General features: G+C 38.0%; 1 pseudogene; it reads right to left on the reverse strand.

Moving 5' to 3' along the window:
• Positions 1-5,723: 5,723 nt before the first annotated feature.
• Positions 5,724-7,840, reverse strand: LOC102502741 (RNA-binding protein FUS-like; annotated as a pseudogene).
• Positions 7,841-21,339: the final 13,499 nt, after the last annotated feature.

The raw sequence follows: 21,339 nt of genomic DNA on the forward strand, positions 1-21,339 counted from the left end.
AAAGAGTGATAATGTGTCATGTCTCTGGTATTCTAAAAGGGAACAGGTTGGATTGTACTGTATTCCAGGGAGCAGAAGTAAAATGCACAGCAGACTTGTAATGAAAAAGTACTGCATTTTCTTTTTTATTTTAGTAGATTAAAAAAATGTCTTACACAGACATGTACATTTTTGTCTATTACAAACCTGGGCTATTTTTAACAGAAAATTCACTATGTAGAAATCTGCATAAGCTGTCAAGAGGAAAAAGTCTCTGTTTTGTAGTTACAAAGTAGAAGTAGTTCAAAATATAAAAACTAAATGTGGTCATTTGGGCTGATAATAATACAAGGACAATTTCAGATTAAGCCTTTGTCATAAATAGTATAAAGACAACGGCCCACATAGACTAGTTCTCAAAAATCTGTTATGCAGATATTCATTTATTTTTCTGTCTCTCCTAATAAGCTCTTTGAGAGTAGAGAGCATACAAATTTAGGTATCATTATATCCTAACTGCTCGTCACAGTGTTTGACTACACATAGCAGATGCACAGTAAATTTTTAATGAAAGGATCTGTTAATTCTGTTTTTCCACCGTCTGACTAATGATTATTGGTAAGAAGGTGTAACTCAACAACTGATTTTGTTACTTTCAGTAGAGCTTGAAAAAGATTTTGTAATCAAGGAGATTGAAACTAATGGTTCTATAATTACACATTCTTTACACATTAATTACACATTCCATTTACCCCGATATCCTTTCTCCTTCATTAGTGTGAATACTGAAACATTTCAACCCATTGGTCCAAGCAGACAGTAGTTCTTGAGACCACAGAAATGGCCAAAGCAATTTGGAATGAGTGCACAGTTTCTCATGATAGAGGATCTTCAAAAGATTTTTAAATTGGCAGGCTGGGGGGTGCCAACAAATGGCATAACGATTAAGGTACTAGACTCCCATATGACCAACAGTGGTTCAAGTTGGACTTGGCTTTTTCACTTTTTATCTCTTTGTGTCTCTCACTGATAAGCTCACATGCCCTAAAGCAAATTAAAAATACTGATAATGATAAATAAAATTAAATGAATCATTTTTTTTAAATTGGCAGATGAGATAACTCACATGAAAAGAGGAGTTCTATAATTCTTATCAGTGTTTCCCTAATGCCTAATGCACTGCTTGGCAAATAGTAGGTGCTCAATATATCTGTATGGAATATCACGTGGTAAACTACTTGCCAGAGAAACATAAACCTACCCAAGAATGGACTAGAACATTTTAAACATAAGACATTGTCTAAATTCTCTGTAGAAATAATGACTTAGTAGTTGGGCAACTATCTCCTAGAGAGAAAGGCAAATATCTTACACATTGATAGGCCAGCAGATAGCATAGCAGTTACATCACTGGACTCCAACCCTGGTTTGAGTCCCAGACCCACCGGCTTGAAAATCATGCCAAGCTCTATTGCATGCATGCCCAAGATCCAAGGAGGAGAATGGAGAAGAGATTGTAGTGTGACCATCTCCCTTGGGGAGAGAAGTCTCTGTCTCTGCCTCTTTCTGGCTCACCCATGTGCCCTAAGGCAAGAACCTCTCAAAAAGAAATTAAGCCAAAAACAAAACAAAATTAAAAAAAAAAACCTTATACATTTTGATATATCTCACATATATCATTGGCATATGCAAGCTCCTCAAATATTTAAGTAATTAATAAATGTATCACTATTCCAGATAGACTGAAGGTATAGTGTGGTATTCTCTCCTCTCCTGCTATCCAAGGTCTTATTTCTGCTGTAAAAGTGCGTGGGTAAAGAAGACAACCTATACTTCGTATCTTACTTTCCCAAAGTTCCATTTTATTTTTCTGCTCTCTCTTCTTCTGTGAGATTACCACTGTGCATGACTTATTTAGAAATAAGTGTTTGAGCATAAAGGCATCTAACAACAACAAAAAATCCATTTTCAAAGGTGTTTTGACCTTAAAATTCTATCACCTAATATTTATTCCAAGGATGTGTGCTGTTGAGATGACTTTAAGATGACACTAGCCTTGAAAGTCAAGAGGGCCAACTAGGATGAATAAATGGAATAAAGTGGAATAAAGAGAAACCTATATTTTCCCCACTAGTTCTCATCCTTCATTGAGGCTTTATGCTTAGAAGTATACCATCTGCTGGATAAGGTATATTTGTTCCCATTTCAAAGCAATGACACAAAAGCTCAAAGTGATTTGAACAAAGTGACTTGGTTGAGAAAGGCTGAAAGGAGATTGAATTGATCTTTAGTGCTGTGTCATTTCACTGTGCCTTCATGTCCACATTTGAAAATAAAGATAATAAGTACTTCACTGGATGTTTATAAGAAGCAAAAGAACCAAGGGCCAAGATTTGGTCACAAATTCAGTATTCATGTCAAAAGATTATTTTTCCAAAAAATAATATATAGTCATACATGTTCAGTTCTAGCAAGTGGCTATTTTCACTGTTTCTAGATAATGACCCATGACAGGATGGAGGTCGTGCTCCTGTATGATTGCTTACACCTGTGGTCTACACAGCTTGGATAATAGCAGCTCAACGGGTTTTAAACTTCAAAGGAATAAGTCATTTTTTCAGCCAAAAGGCAAATCTGTCAGAGTGAATTCTTTTTTCTCAGTACATTACCCTGGGTAGTATCTGACCAGTGGAAGCATGGGCTCCTTGGGGAGCTGGGAAGCCGAAACAAGCCTCACCTGGTGTTTAACAGTTGTTTCTGAAGAGAGCCAGAAAGAATGTAAACACTTGTATGTACTGAGTTGGCAGTTTTCCTTAGAGGTCAGATTTATTAATAAAGTTGAGGTCAGCAGTACTAAAAGCAAGCCTTGTGTGAGGTCTATTTGTAATATCCCAACAGTGGCACTTGGAAAGAAACTGATATTTCTAAACAGAATTAAAGTATTGCTGGAGATATATCTCTCTCCATATGAATACCCCCACACACACACAGACACACACACACACACATATATATAATTTTTATAGATATATAATTTTTATAGACATATACATATATATAGTTTTTTATAAATAATACATATATATATATATATATATATATTCTAAGTTCCTAATCTAGTCATCATAATTTTAGCTTCTCTCCTGAACTATAGTTTCAGTGCTTCCTTTAAAACAATTTTTTGTTTGTTCTACAGATTTATCAATGTCTTTGTTCTTTTTTTAAGATTTAAAATTTATTTATCAAAGAAATCCATTCATATATTATTTTTTTATTTCTGTTTTTATAGCAAATACTGCTAAAAGACACACACACAACACATACTTTTTTCATATCACTCCTCTCACTCTGCGTCAACATCAGTTGTATCCCCATGAAGTTTCTACTCTCAGGTCTTTTAACTATTTATTCCTACACTTGTACAATCATCCAAGGTTCCAATAATGTCTGCGAATGGTGCTAATGTTCAGAAAGGCAATACTTGGTCTCCACTTTGGATATAATCTGATCCAACCAGAAGCGGAAGCTGCTCTGAATGTTCTAAGCTTTAACATGCTTCAACAGAGACTTTAAATGGGAATATATCTTTACTTTCTCTTGTTTTCTTGTGCACTACAGTCTGGGTTAGGAATAGGAGTCAAGAGGTTCAAGGCTTATTTTCTTTTGTCTGACTATCCAGGGAGGGAGTTGCTCGAAGCACTAGGAAACCAGCTATAGTCAAGTACTTAAGTCAGTCTACCCTAGTCTAGTGTTGAGGTGGTAGATCATTAGGACTATGAGACTGGACCACTACAACATACAATTGCTACTATAAGCCTTGGGACCTAGCCTTCTGATCATTCTAGAGAAGCTTATTAACGCCAGCCAAGAAAAGGAGAGAAATTATAATTCTGTCATATCATTCTACACCTAGATCTGAGTCATGCAACATAAATCTCTATCTCCAGTTGTTCAATATCCAACACTGCTAGATCTCTTTGTGATGCCTCAGGATATAACAAATAAAGGGGGAACCCCTCCCCTTTAGTTACTGTCTATTAGAGTTTATCCAAAAAATGCTGACTCAGAGGGCCTGGTGTGTGTGCTGTTTGAGAATTCACTTATTAAACACTTTAAAGAAGTGTTACCTCTACTTTTCATGTCTTACTAACTTTTTAGCTTTCTCTCTTCCTGTATTTTAGCATTTGTCCTTAACTACTAAGGTTTAGCACTGAGGACAATCTGAGTGAGAAATGTGCTTTACACAAAATCTACCTGTTCCCTTCATTTGTCTTTGAACCTAACTCCTCAGCCATTCCTAGTGTGATGAGGATACTGATGATGATGGTGATGATGAGCCAAGTAGATGATCTTTCTCAGAGTTAAGGTGATATTTTCACAATTATATTATGAGTCCCAAGAATTTAAAGGTAAGGAAGTTTCTTAAGTGCTTTTTGGTGGATTCATTAGGGAAAATATGTCATAGCTTTATGTCTTTTATATTCCAAGATGTTTACATAGACAACGAAGAAATAAAACTTCAATTACTCTCAGATATTCTGACTGTCAACAGTTACGTTGGTTGTACTAACAAAAGAGTTCTAAGTACATTGAAATAAATTCATCAAAAGGAACCATCTTTTACAAATACTCATTAACAAGATGCTATGGAATAGTAGACCAAACTCAGTGCTGAGTATGAGAAGACTCAGATTCGAATCATTGTTCTGTGAATAGCACAGCCACACTGAGCCACGTCATTTAGCATCCATTGGGGAAGGGCGTAAAGAAGTGAGTGGTACAGGGTATTACAAATAATTAGTTATTTATAATAACTAATTAATAATAATTAGTTATTATAATATTATTTATTATAATATTAACTAGTTATTAATAATAATTAGTTATTAGCAATTTGATGTTGTCATCTGATATGATAATGTGTTATTAGTCATAATAAAGATACTACAATTTTGGATGATGGACTTTTACGATATAGATTAGAATTGCTTTAAATTTACTAACTCATCACCCCTACTTACCTGCATGCTATGTGTTACATTCATTGAGATGAATTCTATTACCTCCACTTCCACCTTTCATTATTACTGCAAAAAACAATTTATAACACTCTAAATTAATCACAGCAGCTTCAAATGGGCCCTTACATTTATGGGAATTTCTATCATTTCTCTGGTCAAACGGCTTTCTCTTTTCACAAAACTGATTACAGCAAATCTTTTTGATCTTTTCAAACTTCCTTCTAGCCTGTTTCTCCTTTTTTCCTAACCTTCTACTTCCCAGAGAAAAAGAAACCACTAGAGAGGGACTCCCTCAGTTTTCTGTAGAAAACCTATAACACTGCTTACAAATGCATCTGTCTTACCTCATTATGTTAAAAGAAGTTTTCTCCTTCACATTTAAATCTCTCCCCTCTACTTAGTGTTGAATTCCCTCTGCTGGTGCTTTTGCAGAAATATCACACTACAAATGATCCATTCATCCACTTTCCCTCAACTGAATCTTTGCCATCGACATACAAATACGATCAAATATGTTCATTTTTTTAAACTAAAATGATGATTTTTAATGGGATCCAGAGGTATGGTTACAATTAGGTAGTCCAACACACACACACACACACACACACACACACACACACACACACACAAACCCTGAGTGTGATCAGGAGTTGAAAGTTACAGAATAACAAGGGTAACACTGTATACAGGAAGAGAAGCTGTTCCAGGACCTCAGGAGCCTGGCTAATACGGACTCTCCCGGTAATCCTGTCTGTGATCACCCCTGGAGTCCATCTTACCAGGCCAAAGCTACCTCTGTCCCCACCACCCCGGCCCCCTAGGAAGCCCCCATGGTCCCTGCTGTGATCCCAGTAGCCGCCCGGATCATAGCCTCCTCTGGCACCACGACGATCATCTCCATAGTTACCCCCCATATGAGAGCCTCCTGGTCCCCCTCCTGGGCCATCTGGCTTAGGGACCTTACACTGGTTGCATTCATTCCTCTAAGAGAAATTCATCTTCTCACATGTAAGATGAGGACACTTCTTGTCCCCAGCTCGCTGCTGCCCTCCACCACCACCACCTCCATTGGGGAATCCTCCCTGGCCACTGCTGCCACTGCCACCACCTTCACAGCCTCCATGGCCCACGGGTTCTCCTCGGCCTCGGCCTCCACAACCTTTACCACCACCATGACTGAAATCTGCTCGGCGAGTAGCAAATGAGACCTTGATAGGGTTCCCAGAAAATTCTTTACCATCAAACCAGTCAATAGCTACTTTAGCAGAAGGTGGCTTATCAAATGAGACTGTTGTCTCTCCCTTCAACTTGCCAGTTTCTCAGTCTGTGTACAAATTAATCATGGGCTGTCCTGTTTTCTTATTTGTCTTAATAATACTGATCTGCTTGAAGTAATTGGCCAAAGACTCAATTGTAACATTCTCGCCCAGGCCTTATACAAAGATAGTAATGTTGTAGGAATAATCTTGCTCAGAGTCGTGACATGATCCTAGGTCCTGAGGGCCACCAAATTTATTGAAGCCACCACAGTCACTTCTGCCCACAACTGAAATCTCGGCGAGTAGCAAATGAGACCTTGCTGGGTTTCCCAGAAAATTCTTTACCATCAAACCAGTCAATAGCTGCTTTAGCAAAAGGTGGGTCATCAAATGAGACTGTTGTCTCTCCCTTCAACTTGCCAGTTTCTCAATCTATGTACAAATTAATCATGGGCTGTCGTGTTTTCTTATTTGTCTTAATAATACCGATCTGCTTGAAGTAATTGGCCAAAGACTCAATTGTAACATTCTCACCCAGGCCTTGCACGAAGATGGTGTTGTCTGAATTATCCTGCTCAGAGTCATGACGTGATCCTTGGTCCCGAGGGCCACCAAATTTATTGAAGCCACCATGGTCATTTCTGCCCATGTTGCCTCTGCCTCCATGGCCACCTCCATGGTCTCTGGGTTCATAGCCACCACTGCTATGGTTGTAACCACTGCCCCGGCTGCAGCCACCACAGTCCTGATGGCTTTCCCTATAGCCACCACCACCACCACCATTCTGATCCTGATTGCCATAACCACCACTCATGGAGGGCTGCTCCTGGCCAGTTACCTCCACCACCCCCTCCGCCACCTCCACTGCTACTATTGTACTGGTTCTGCTGTCTGTAGCCCCGAGGGGGATTATAGGAGCTTTGCTCTTGTCCACCATAGCCAGACTGTTGGCTGAAGCCCCCACTCTGGGGCTGCTCTGACAACTGCTACCGTAATCTCCCGAGGTGCTGCTGGGAGCTGGCTGCTGGCCATAGCCAGGGTAGGAGGACTGCTGCCCATAAGATGACTGGGACTCTGGCTGCTGGCCATAGCCAGGGTAGGAGGACTGCTGCCCATAAGTTGACTGGGACTCTGGCTGCTGGCCATAGCCAGGGTAGGAGGACTGCTGCCCATAAGATGACTGGGAACTCTGGCTGCTGCCATAGCCACCAGCTGAGCCATATCCCTGGGGAGCTGACTGAGTGCTGTAGCCTGCTAAAGAAAAAGAGAAGGGAGTCACAAAAACTGAACATAGGGAAAGGGCAAGAAATAGGTTGGAAAAAATTATATTGTACCAAATGTTCATCCATTCAAAATAAAGCAGCCCCTTAAAAGGTGCTAGTAGGACCAGCAGATGGCGTAGTGGCTACATCACTGGTGCTCTGGCCATAACCTGAAGTATCTGCTGACTGGCCATAACCACTGTAACTCTGCTGTCCGTAGGGCTGACTGTTCTGCTGGGAACAGCCTTGTCTGTCCAGGCTGGGTAGGATATGCCCCACAGCCTTGGATTACTTGTTGGATATAATCGTTTGAGGCCATGTCTGCACATGTACGCACAGGCCAACAAGCAAGATTCCAACACTAAGAGCACTGATGCCTCGAGGCCCTTTTTAAGTTTTTGTCATAGGAAACGTGTGCTTGCCAGGCAGACAGACAACAAAAAGGGCAGCAAGAAATCACACACACACACTCACACACCCCAAAGGGATGGCCACACCACAATCTGTTGTTCTCCATTTTCCTATTGGAATTTTGGGCACGCATCCACACATACCTGATGTGATTTTCTTTTCTTTCTTTTTTTTGAGAGGTTTTGGCTAAAGGGCATGCACTTGCCAGAAAGAGAGACACAGAAAGCGAGAAATCACCCCCCAGGGAGAATGGCCATGCTGCAATCCCTTCTCCTCCATTCTCCTCTTAGGATCTTGGGCATGCATGTACACGCACCCAGTGTGAGTTTAAGCCACTGGGTCCGGGACTCAAACCGCGGTCGACTACATGGGAGTTCAGCGATATAGACATTACGCTAATTGCTGGTTCCTTGATGTGATTTTCAAGCTACTAGGTCCAGGATTCATACGAAGATCAGCCATGAGGGAGTCCAGCGCCTTAACCACTATGCCACATGCTGGCCCCCACCACTTAAAATTTAAAAATTGTATCAACAGCATTATTAGAGTCGAATGATAAAAATAAACTAATTTTATTGGCTAAAATCTATTGCCAGTGTATCTCAACACACATTCTCAGCATTATATTCGTGAACAAAATATCCCATGCAGATCTTCACAATGTTTTATTTAATATGCAAGAATATATAAGTATAGTTAAGATGACCCTTACTGGGAACCAGCAGTTAGCGTAATGGCTATGTCGCTGGACTCCCACGTAGTCGACCGCGGTTCGTGTCCCGGACCCGGTGGCTTAAAACTCACGCCGGGCGCGTGTGCGTGCGTGCCCAAGATCCCGAGAGGAGAATGGAGGAGAAGGGACTGCGGCGTGACCATCCCCCCTGGGGGGTGATTTCTCGCTTTCTGTCTCTATGTCTCTCTCTGTCTGTCTGGCGAGCGCACGCACCCTACAGTGAAAATCTCTCAAAAAAAAAAAAAAAAGATAAAAAAGATGACCCTTACTTGGGAAAGTAAGAGTTAAATTAAAACTATCCAAAATATGAGTATCCTGTCACCAGTAAGGATGGTATGTTATTTTTTTCCTCCAGAATTTAATAATATCCTATAGCAATGATAACCACATGCTATTTTTCAACTTCAGTGTACATCTATGGTAATAAAATAAGTTAACTTGAAAAACAGAAAAAATAACTAAAGTAAATTACATCCAAAAGCTAAACCCATAGGGATATAGAAAGTGAATTCAGGTGACCTCCAAACTCTTGCTTTCTTATGGGGAAGGAGGAAAGGTGCAGGGCTTTTATCAAACTGAAGTATTGCCAGTGCCCTGCATGTATTGTAAGTTTTATTGGTGCCATTCCTTTGTCCTATTTTGACTACTTTTCCAGCCTGATGGATTATTTTTATAAATAAAAATTCCACTATTTTAAAATCCAGGTGAAATGATACCATTGCAATTGACTTCTCTGAGTAACCAGTACTAGTCTCTATTTGCTTTGAATTGTTATAGAATATTACCATCGTCTAAAGCACTTATCGCCTTCCAACAGATCATATACTTTTTAATACAACAATCTAAATGTATTCCTTCTCTCTCATGTAAGCAGTAAAGAGCACAATGGCAGGAACCCTTTTCACAGGTACTTCATAGTCATGTAGAAAAGCAAGGGTTGCCATTTGTTGCCCTACCACTGTAATTATCTCTGAGTATTTACTTAATGCCAATCTCTTTCATAAAATAGAAGCTGTATTTCAGCACAGGAAACATATATATATATCTCATTCTCCAGTGTATTTTTTTATGTTTGAGCAAAATGCCAGATACATAGAAGAAAAGAAATTCAAGCAGATGAATAATGAAGACCCTAAGGCATTATAAGATCCTAAAATTCCTTGTGAATTTGATATTAAGTGAACTCAGTATGGCTTTAAAATCAGGACTATGTTTTTATATGTTAATTTCCTGAAAATAATCATATGTACATATAACTGGAATATAAAATAATTGAACGAGTAAATTTTGCAGAGTGTAATAATGGGAAACCTTTCTTACATTTTTGTCTACCCCATCACATTAATATGCTTTTATATGAGAGTGGGAGAGTCCCTTGAATAATGGATAAAAGCTGTGGCCGCTCATGATATTTTTATTTTTCCTAGCTAATATAAAGATTTCTGAGCTTTTAAGTAGCAAAACTTACCTTCCCACCTCCATTTATAAATTACAGTATATAGTTAAATATATTAATCCATAATAAAATCTGTGAACCGCTAAGACTTCTTTTCACTTTCCCCAGGCCAGGCCATCTACAAACTACCATGTAATTATCCAGGAATGCATAAAATTATCCAGGAAAGGATATGGCCTCTTTTCTCCACTTTTCTTTCCTATTCTTCCCCTTTATTTTGGCTTCTATTCGCAAGTCAAAGCTGTAGGAAGAAAACAGAGAGAGAGCAGCAGGAAAGTTCTACTGTGAATATACCACACTAAAATGGCACTGTGATGTGCCATGATGACATCCTTGTGTATTTATTTATCACTCAGAGAGTTTTTCATGACTCTGCAGAGATTCCCCATGGAAAACACGTACTGTCTGTGACAAGGGAATGGTAACAAGAGAATGGGGCTTCCTATATTTTCCTCAACTTCTGCTCCCAAAATTATTTCTGTTTTGAGGAGTTTCCTCCAAATTCTCTCATTGTGGGTCCACCACCTCTGCAAGTACACCTTCAGAGAGCACAAAATAGTGCCAAGATGGCCAACATCCTGTCCACGAGAGAAGCATGCATCTTCTTCTGCCTCTGCCACCAGCTGAAGTATTGCTGGTTTCCAATTCCACATGCCTGACACCTCAGAACAATAAACACAACATCTTTTTTGTAAATTCCTAAGTGTAAGTCAGACTCTGGTCCACTGTGTCTATAAAACTGAGGAGATACCTATGAAACTTAATTATCTCTATCCAGCTTTTCTCTGTAGGCTTGAGGTGAAGAGAAAATAGACCTTGTCCCTTTACATCCACTTTGAATAGAATGGATTGAGACACATAGCATTGCCCTTTTATATCTTTTATATATCAACTATTTATTTCCCTAATATTATTATATAACAAATCACCCCAAAACTCAGTGGTTTACCAAGTAAATAATAATAGAAGTAATAGGCCACAATTCAATGATTTTGTTTGAACTTGGTTGAGCTGCTCACTTGCATGCCAGCTAGATTAACTCATGTATCTGCAATTCAGTTGTGAGTTGGCCTTTGGTGAGGTGCACAGGATATCTTATAACTACTGCCCATGTCTCATCCTCTGGCCCACAAACCTGGCCATGTTCCTATGGCAAAGCTAAGAGAGAACATGTCCAAGCACTTTATTTTCCAGCATCCCAATAACTAAAGCCAATGTCTTGACAAAGTCCAGAATCAGAGTAGAAAATCACATATCAAAGGGGGTGAGAACAGAAAGGTGAGAAATTTGGGCCATTAATGCAAACAGTCTCCCACAATCCATGTAGTGGCATCATCTTACCGAGTCTCGATCGTAATAGTGTGTTGAACAGCTCACTCAGGAATATGGTGTCTAATGAAAATAGGCCTACATTGAAACTGAACCAGAAAAGCCCCACTTTAATTTACTATAACAAATACATTCTAAATTTCAATTTAGAAAATTTAGCCAATTTCTAAAGAATATAATTTGGAGAGGTTTTTTAAAATTTGTTTAAGGAACGAACAACTTAATAATGCACAGTAAAACTTAAATCATTATATCAGTATACAAATGGATGATGAGTTAATTGCAACATAAGTGGACTTGGATAAATGCCATTTTATGCTATCATCGCAGTAAATAAATTGTCAACTAAAACACTTGGTTGCATGCAAGAGAAACCCTCTTTGGCATGTAAGAAAACAATACATTTTTTGAATGATAGTAGGAGTAAGGAATCGAGGTCAGAATTTGGAGAGAAAAAGAATGCAATCAGTGACCTAGGAACAGTATGAATCGGCACCAACATCCATGGATTCCCAAAAATATCACAATGACTAATTTTACCATTTCCTTGCAAACTTGCAATAGCCAGGACTACCTTCAAAGTCCTGACTGGAAGCATGCAATTGACACACTAAAGTTACGTCTGCACTCTGTCTGTCAGAAGTGAGCAATGGGATAGTTGAGCACTTAGGTTCCTGTACTGGGAGGACTGATTGAGAGGATGTTCAGCTGGTAAGAAACAGTAAAAGAACACTCATTGTTAAACGATTCAGAAGAGAGCAAACTTGGGATTCAACATACAGTCTGAAAGGGAAACTAACATAACCGAGATTTATTGGATGCGAAGATAAATGTTTCAGGCAAGTATATAAAATGTAAAAATACCTAAGACCTAATTACAGAGATTTTAGTTCAAAAACAGGCATTATAATACAATAAAGCCACACACTAAAATTCTGGCTCAATGTTTATAGAATCTTTGACCCAATCGCAAGCTATGAGACCATAAATTCTTTCCCATGTGTTCTGAATAACTGATTGGTATATCTGAATTAAGAGAGGCTTACATTGGGTCAGCAGGTAGGGTGTATGTTAAGGAGGCTAGATCACACATGGCCAACTTCCAGAGTCCCTGACCTTGCAACTTGAAAATTTCAGGTACATGTGCGTGTGTACCTAGATTCCTGAGAGGAGAAAGGAAGAGAAAGGACTGTGGCACAGCCATCCCCTTGAGGGATATTTCTAACCTCTCTCTCTCTCTCTTTCTCTGTATATGTGTGTGTGTGTGTGTGTGTGTGTGTGTCTTACTCCAGTGAGCACATGTACCCTATAACAAACAAACAAACAAAAAATTTAAAAAAAGAGATAGATGCTTACATCACTAAATCCAAAGCAATAAACAAACAAAATGTGTTATGAGCAATGAACATACCTCTTAATAGGCTATAATGAAATAATATTAAGATAATGTCTTGTGAATCTACCACTGATTAGGTGACTACAAATGAAGTATTGAAAATTAACATTTTTTTCTTCTATTGAACTCAGGTTTTCTGAGCCCAAAGTATATGGATTAAGTAAAAATAATTATGGGACCAGCAATTAACATAATGGCTGTGTCACTGGACTCCCATGTAGTCGACCACAGTTCGAGTCCCAGACCCAGTGGCTTTAACTCACGCCAGGCGTGTGTGCGTGCGTGCCCAAGATCCCGAGAGGAGAATGGAAGAGAAGGGATTGCAGCATGGTCATCCCCCCTGGGGAGTGATTTCTCACTTTCTGTCTCTCTGTCTCTGTCTGGTGAGCACACATACCCTATAGCAAAAACCTCTCCAAAAAAAGAGAAAATAAATAATAATGAAATACATTTTAAAAAATTAGCTGAAGGTCTGTTTCACTTATACTTCTAACTTACTCAGCCTGTATCCCAAGCTTCAGAAAATGTATAGATATAGCAAAGTTAAGTATCAAAGAGGAGAAAAAAAGGTAAAGAACAATTATTTAATGACTTTGAGCATTACTTCATGACTGTCCATAATCAATTGTCTATCTCAAGTCCACATCTAAAAGAATTGGGTAAGGTGCCATTTAATTTAACATAGTGGAAACCTCAGTTGCTGCGTTACAGTCCACATATTTCCTTTGAGTTTACTTATGGAGATGTACTCAGGATGGACAATAACCTGAACTTGGCCTATTGAAAGTCATATAAGGGTCCTCCCAAGAGTTTGTGGTGAGATGGAATTCAAGTATGAATTTATTTTGGTGCAAAAAATGTTTTGAAATCCATGCATAGCTTTTCTACGAACTTCTTGAGAACTTCATACAATGTGCTTTTAAATACTGGTCTATGAGAATATGTACTGTGAAATAGGCAGTGCCAGTAAAATTTGCTCTGACTCCAACATTTATTTTAAGATTTTTTTGCTTTAGGGCACATGAGCTCATTGGAGAGAGAGACAGAGACAGTGAAAGGGACGGTGAGAAATCACCACCCCCCCCTGCCCCGGGGCATGGCCACACTGCAAGTCCTTCTCCTTCCATTCTCTCCCCAGGATCTTGGACACACACTCACACACACCTGGCATGAGTTTCAAGCAACCAGATCCAGGACTCAAACCACAGTTGCCCCTGTAGGAGTCCAGTGATGTAACTGTTATGCTGTCTGCTGGCCTCATGTCTCCAAAATTTGAAAATGTGAAAGTGCGAAGAGAAAAGAGGGACTGGAAGCAGAAGAACAAAAAAATGAAAGAAGGATAAACAGCCGAAGAATTATAACCAAAAAGAACTGGTGTCTTCTTTTAAATAACTAAAAGTGGTTTTGACAGGATGAAGATTAGTATGAAGCATTAGTTTTGAAAAAAATTCAGAAAATGGGGATGGTGGGTGGCCTGTGTGTTACATGAGCTGGATCTCACATGGCCAATCACGCAGTTCGAGTTCTGAACAGGGTAGCTGAAAAGAACACATCAGTCATGTGTGTTTGTGCATCCTCAAAATCCCAGAGGGAAAAACGGAGGAAAAAGGATTGCAGTATGACCATGCCTCATGTGGGGTGCCTTTTCTCTCTCTCTCCCTATAGTGAATACATGTATCCTCTGGCAAAAATTAACAAGAGAAAACAAATAAAACCAAACAGCTAGAAAGCAGCTGTGTGTGGAACTACCATATACCAGCTCACAAAGATGATTGTGTACATTTCTTTCTGACTCCTTCTCCTGAGCTAGCACAGAATAGCTTGAAATTGGCCATGGTGGGATTATTTTTACATCATGTATATTGGGAAATGCTACAGATTAGGACTTTCCTCTGCCTCCCTCCCTCAACAACTCAAGAGTCAATAGTGAAACATTTATCAGAACATCGCTACCTTTAAAAACCATGGAATGGGAGGATCCCCCAAACAAGAATACTGGGAGCAGTGGGAGCATGCACTCCATCTGCTAATAAATCCTTTTTTTGTAACAAAAAAGCAAGCGGAACCAGATGGCAGCAACAACCAGAAGCTGTAAGACCACTTATGTGCCTGTGGTATTCAGGTTCATATTTGAACCAAAGCAATAATGATGATCCCACAGAGTATTGCATAAATTTTGGTCAAACCATTGAATGATACAGAATATGGGCTTCCTAACTGAGTCTTATCTGAGAAGACCAGGATTCTGTGGGCTGCTATTAGTGGTGTCTGACCTCTCTATACTTGAGAAGCTCCAGTGAACAATGCTATCATTCTGCATTGCAGCCTGAAGTCATTTATCATTTGGAAGTGTATAGAGGTAATGATGCAGTATCACAGCAAATGCATATCTAGACAATGCTGGCTACAGAATAGGAAATAATGAACAAGTCCTGTAATGGCCTCAGTTTACCTCTTGAGTTGTCTTATAACAACTGCACAAACAAAATTCTATATGAATAAATCATGATATTACTCTGTCTTACAGGTCCATTTCTACTCATTTTGTTCTGTTACAAAATATTTTTCATAAAACAATTATGTGACTTAATCCCTAATCAACATCGTTTTAATCAATTTCATATTTTATCATTCACTACATGGATAACTTATTAAGCACTGTTATAGGTAAAGTTATAAAGTAATTTCATTTGCATTAAATAACTGAGGAAATTACACAATGTTTGAACTTAATTTTCATTGCATCAGTCAGACTACTTAAACTATCACAATCACCTGATTTCCTTCATATCTTTTAGTTTCCCTGATTCGAGGTCAGGGAGCAAACTGTATGTCTTCAGTGAAACACTTTCAAAAGAAATTAGCCATAGCCTATTTCAGAGACAACTTTAATGTTTCCTGACATCTACCTGCTGTTTTTAGAAATTATCACTTATACATATTTATGAGATTTCTTTGACCATATGTAAAGGGAAACTAAAATTCTCTAGGCAAAAAAGTAACTTGTATGGTAGAACTAAACATTTATACATATATAATTTGTGTTTTTAATTAACTTCGAAGTTCCTAATACTGACGTAGGAAGGTGGGGGTATGGGGGTGCAGGAGTCATTGGGCCCACATTCACAGTGAGACACAGGTTCTTGTCCCACACTCAGGAAGAATGAGAGTTGAGGACCTGAATAGGTAAAGTAAAGTGGGGAGTTTATGAGGAGAGAGGGAAGGAAAAAAGAGCGCTCCCAAGAAGGGGGGGTCTATTTTTATTATATTCAAATAATTTTGGAATTTTAACACTACAAATATGAAACTCAATCTTTACCCTAAAAATAAACTGAGTTCCTGAGAAAATGAAGACCACAAACATACAATCACAGAAATACAAGTCATAGGTTCTTTCCTCTTCTGTAGAAAACATGAGCATTATTATATTCAGAAAGCACACACCCAAAACACTACAAGACCTTTATTGTATGCTTACAAATAAAGTCAAATTTCAGACACAAGTCTACAATGACTATGGAAAATTATTTTTGTTTGCTGAAGCAATTTTGAACCAAGAATTTCCTAAAAAAAATTTTTTTAAAAACCCATTACACTAAGAAATTATTTTCAGGGGCCAGCAGTTAGCATAATGGCTATGTCGCTGAACTCCCATGTAGTCGACCGTGGTTTGAGTCCCGGACCTGGTGGCTTAAACTCATGCCAGGCGTATGTGCGTGCATGGCCAAGATCCTGAGAGGAGAATGAAGGAGAAGGGATTGTGGCGTGGTCATCCTCCCTGGGGGGTGATTTCTCGTTTTCTATCTCTCTGTCTCTCTCTGTCTTTCTGGCGAGCGCACGTTTTTTGTGTGGAACGCCCGTGCCCTAAAAAAAAAAAAAAAAAAAAAAAAAAATTATTTTCAGTATGTAGGGCTCTCCCTAAAAATAGCCTAGCATATGTTGTAAAAGAATGGCACTTCATGAATATTGAATAGTTAACAAAGGTATATATGACATTAAGAATTAAGAAGATAGAAAAGAAAGAAAAATAAATATGTGAAAAACACAAAGTCCCTGTAAGAACAAAATAGATAAAAAGAATAAAAAGATAAAATGAAATCAGGGAGAATGTTAAGCATGTATCATTTAAAAATAACTGCTAGAAAAGATTTTTCTTTTTTTTAACTCTTGGATACCAGGAAAAGCTAAACAAGAAAGACATTTACAAGTGAAGTTTTAATAGATAAGTAGAAGTGGGTGGCGAAAGAAAGCAAAGAAAAAAAGTCTAGATGTTAAAAAATACGATAAACATGAAACTAAATTTAACAGAGGTTAAATGAGCAACAGTTAGATTCTAGAACTGGGTAGTATTCTCAACCAAAGTTAGTTCAGAATGCTCTGTCCCACTACATCTGCAGCTTGGATGTTCAACCAGAGAAATCAAGGAATCAAGAAATTGACATACAAAACCAATCTGCTTGGCAGTTGCTAGAATTTACCCAAAACAGTCACCATTTGATCAGTTGTCACCCTGTGGTTGTCTAATGCTTGGTTGCTGTGATCAGCAAAGTTGCAAGGCTTGGTTATTAGCATATACTGTCACGTTTAGTGAAAACCTGTTGTATAACAAGCTAGGCTGCAGTTCAGTATTATGGCAACTTCCTTGGGTCAAAGTTTATCATCTAAGTATAGAGTCCTGAGTGGGCCACTTTAGTTCAGTGTAACAATGTTAAAGAGAAGTTTGGGAAATTGAAATTCACAAATGTGGAAGAGTAACAATGTGAGAGTGATGACACTAGAGTTGAAAAGAGGCCAAAACTTAGCTTTTAATTTGTGTAGTGTATTCTATAAAATTATTTAACACTTAGATTCTACATATAATTCAGCATTTTGAATCTATCTATCTATCTCTATCTATCTATCTATCTATTTATTTATATTAAGGTTTTTGTCATACGGTGTGTGCACTCTTCAAAGAGAGAGAAAGAGTGAAAGTGAAAAATCACCCCCCAGGATGGATGGCCACTCCACAATACCTCGTTCTCTATTCTCCTGGAATTTTGGGCACATGTGCACACATTATATATTCTGAATCTATTTTGTTTTTTGACATAAGGATTAGTATTACACTAATAATTCACAAATGAATAATAGTCAATTGTCTTAACTATATTGGTTAGATACATCATACCCATATTTGGAGACACTCATTACAAATTTTCTCATATCTTTTTCTGTTTTGGAAATTATTCCTATTTGGTGATTTATTTGACTATAGATTGCAAATATTGTAATTATTACTTTAAAGGTACTATATATTTTGATGTCAGTATTCATTTTTTTTTTTTCAAAAAATGCTATTCACAAGCATTTTTTTTTTTACACAGAAATTGAGAATTCTCTTCCTGGAATTTTGGGCATCATGTACGTTGACCAGCATGGCTTTCAAGTGGCCAGGTCCAGGACTTGAACTTTGGTTGGTCATGTGGGAGTCCAGCACTTTAGCAACTGTGCCATCTGCTGGCCCCTGCACCAAGTGTTTTTAAGAAAAACATACTACATTTTTGAAGGAATTATCAAATTCTTTCTGTATTTGTTAAAGTTTAGTTTATATGTTTCTGGGTTATGTGGATAGGTGTATCAAGGTTTAATGTTTTACACATTTTTTTATGTACATTTTTGAAAGGGGTACAGTAAGTTTTTTCAAAGGATGCATGCAGTATGTATTAATTAAATCAAGTGTATCCATACATTCATCTTTTTCAACATCAAACATTTCTTTATGTTGTACACATTTGATAAACGTTCTACTAGTTTTTTTTTCTTCTTCTTCATTATGGCTAAGTATATGTGAGACATTTTCCCAATCTACTCATCGGTTGTTGCACACTTATGTTGATTCCATGAGTTAGATATTGTGAATAATGCTGCAATAAATGTGGGTGTGCAAATGTGTCTCTGAGTGATTTCTTGTCGTTTGGGAATTTACCCAATAGTGGGATTGATTACTGGGTCATATGGCACTTCTACTTTTATATTTTAGGAACTATCCATACTATTTTCTACAGTAACTGTGCTAATTTACAACCCTTCAAGCAAAGTCTGAGGGTTCCCTTTTCTCTGAAAACTTGCTAACACCTGTTTTATTTTTATTTTTTTTATTATATCCATCTGTCTTGGGCTAGATGATAAATCATCGTGGTTTAGACTTGCATTTTTCCCTTATGATGAGAGAGCTTAAACATTTTTTATATGTTTCATAGCCATTTGTATGCCTTCCTCTGAGGATTGTTGGTTCAGCTTGTTCATTTTTAAACTGGATTATTAATTTTTTGGATGAGTTATTTATGTACTCTTTACTTGAAGCATAATTTGTCAATATTTTCTTCCATTCTGTGGGTAGTCTCTTTATTGTTTCTTTTATTGTGGAGAATCTGTTTATCTCAATGTAATATCACTTATCGATGTTCGATGTTATTGCTCTTGCTTTAGAGGTCTTAGTAAAATGCGCCTTTGCCCACTCTGATGTCTTGAAGTGTTTTCCCTGTATTTTTCTCCAGTAGTTTTATGTTTTAGGGCTTTATATTTAAATCTTTGATCCATTCTGAGTTAATTTTTAAAAATGGTGACATGGGGGTTTAGTTTCATTTTTCTGAGCATGGATATCAATGTTTTTCAGCACTATTTGTTGAAAATAATATTTTCTTCACTGGATTATCTTGTGTCTTTTGTTTAAAAATCAGTTGGCTGGGGAGCAGCTTTTAGCATAATGTTTATGTAGCTGGACTCCCATGTAGATGACTGTGGTTCCTGTTCCAGACCTGGTGACTTAAATCTCATGCTAGGCACATGTGTGTGCATGTCCAGGATCCCAAGAAAATGGAAGAGAAGGGGTTGTGGCATGGCCATCGCCCCTGGGGGAGGGTGATTTCTAGCTTTATTTCTCTCTGTCTCTCTCTGTGTCTCTGGTATAGGGCATGTGCCCTATAGCAAAAAATCTCTCAAAAAAAAAAAATCAGTTGGTCTATGTTTTTGGATTTATTCCTGTTTCTCTATTCTTACTCTGTACTCTGTGTTCTCTGTTACATTGATCTATATGTCTGTATTTATGCCAATACCATGCTATTTTGGTTATGATAGCTTTGTAATATATTTTACAGTTAAGTAACAAGATGCCTCTACTTTATTCCATTTTTATAGTATTGCTTTGTGAAATGGGGTCTTTTATGGTTCCAGAAAATTTTTAAGATTATTTTTTCTATTTCTGTGAAGAATGTCACTGCAATTTTGATAAAAATTTTATTGAATTTATAGTTCATTTTGGGTGAAATTGACATTTGAGCTATGTTGATTTTTCCAATTCACGAACATGGTTATGTCTTTGCATTTACATGTGTATTTTTCCAATTCTTTATTCGGATTTTTATAATTTTCATTAACAAAGATTTTTCACTTATTTGGTTAGATTTATTCATAGATTGTGCGCATGTGTGTGTGTTTGTTTTTATTGTAAATAAAATTTATTTTTCTCTCAACTGGTTCAGTGCTACAGATTTTTGTATGTCACATTTATATCCTGTGACTTTACTGAATTCATTTCATTTAAGAGCTTTTTGATAGATTATTTAGGTTTTTCTTGAGCATAATTTGCAAGTAGGGGCAATTTTAACTTCTTCATTTCCAATATGTGTGTCTTTTATTTCATTCTTTATCTGTGTTGGCTAAGAATTTCAGTATTATGCTAAATAGGAATGGTGAAAGTGGACATACTTGCTTTCAACCAAGTTTAAGAGAAAAGGTTTTAAATTTTCTTCATTTGAATATGATGTTACTATTAGTTTGTCATATATGTATTTTATTGTATTTAAAAAAAGTAAGTTCTAGGGGACCAGCAGTTAGCATAATGGCTATGTCGCTGGACTCTCACATAGTTGACCGTGCTTCGAGTCCCAGACCCAGTGGCTTAGATGCATGCTGAGCACGTGTGCATGCATGCCCAAGATCCTGAGAGGAGAATGGAGGAGAAGGGATTGCGATGTGGCCATCCCCACTGGGGGGTGATTTCTCGCTTTCTGTCTCTCTCTCTCTGTTTGTCTGGCGAGAGCACGCACCCTATAGCAAAAACCTCTCCACAAAAATTTTTAAAAAAGTAAGTTCTGAAGGGTCCCAGCAGGTGGAGTGGTGGTTAAGTGTGGAGGGCATTGCATATGGAAACCATCTTGGGAGCTTCTTGAGAACTGTCTGCCATCTTAGAAACCTTAGGCTTCACTTCCTCATTGAGCAAACCATGTCTCAGAAATTATGTTACCAACTGTTGCTAGGCAATGGGAGATCCACCCACATCAATGACTGGCTCATACTGTTGTATTTCATTTTCGAGCAACCAATTGGTGCCCACCAGCCTGTATATAAAGCACAGTTAGCTCTGCAATAAACGAAGACTTGATCAGCACCTCATCTTGTCTCCACTCTGTGTGTGTGTGTGTGTGTGTGTGTGTGTGTGTGTGTGTGTCA

Source organism: Tupaia chinensis, unplaced genomic scaffold, assembly GCF_000334495.1.
Source record: "Tupaia chinensis unplaced genomic scaffold, TupChi_1.0 Scaffold000097_1, whole genome shotgun sequence".
In the NCBI taxonomy this organism is placed as follows: Eukaryota; Metazoa; Chordata; class Mammalia; order Scandentia; family Tupaiidae; genus Tupaia; species Tupaia belangeri.